The sequence below is a fragment of the Carlito syrichta genome, unplaced genomic scaffold (assembly GCF_000164805.1).
Source record: "Carlito syrichta isolate Samal-C Ts95f unplaced genomic scaffold, Tarsius_syrichta-2.0.1 Scaffold308835, whole genome shotgun sequence".
NCBI classification, from domain to species: Eukaryota; Metazoa; Chordata; class Mammalia; order Primates; family Tarsiidae; genus Carlito; species Carlito syrichta.
In genome coordinates, this window is record NW_007252931.1 from 961034 (window position 1) to 961538 (window position 505).

Below are 505 nucleotides of genomic sequence, written 5' to 3' on the forward strand. Positions count from 1 at the left end.
CACTCCAACCTGGGTGATAGAGGGAGACTCCTACTCCAAAAAAAAAAGAAAGAAAGAAAGGAAGAAAAGGGAAAGTACTTCCGCCGAAATACTGCCCCGATTGAGAGAATTTATGTAGAACCTGTCCTCGTGTAGCACACTTCAGAATCAGACTTAAAGCCGATAGAGGGCCAGAGGATTCTCAGGACGAAAGTCCTTAACAGAAAATCTTTTGCCGTTCTTAACTAGCTAGAAATGAGTTCGGGCGAGTAAAACATGCCCGTCCCTGGGTGGGCTCGAACCACCAACCTCTCGGTTAACAGCCGAACGCGCTAACCGATTGCGCCACAGAGACGCCGAGACCTCGCGCGCTCGGCTCATTTGCCGATCCCAGAAATCGCTTCTCAGCCGGTGGAGGCACAAACCTCAGGCGGTGGCCTCACCGCCCCGAAACCCGGGGCGCGACCGACACTGAGCCGAGTCGTGGTGTGGGGCACGTTTGGAGTCAGCTGGGGACTCCAACCGC

At 54.5% G+C, this 505-nt stretch overlaps 1 non-coding gene across 1 annotated transcript; it reads right to left on the minus strand.

Moving 5' to 3' along the window:
• Window positions 1-260: 260 nt before the first annotated feature.
• TRNAN-GUU lies at window positions 261-334 on the minus strand. Its single transcript has one exon. It is a non-coding gene; the product is annotated as a tRNA-Asn (tRNA).
• Window positions 335-505: the final 171 nt, after the last annotated feature.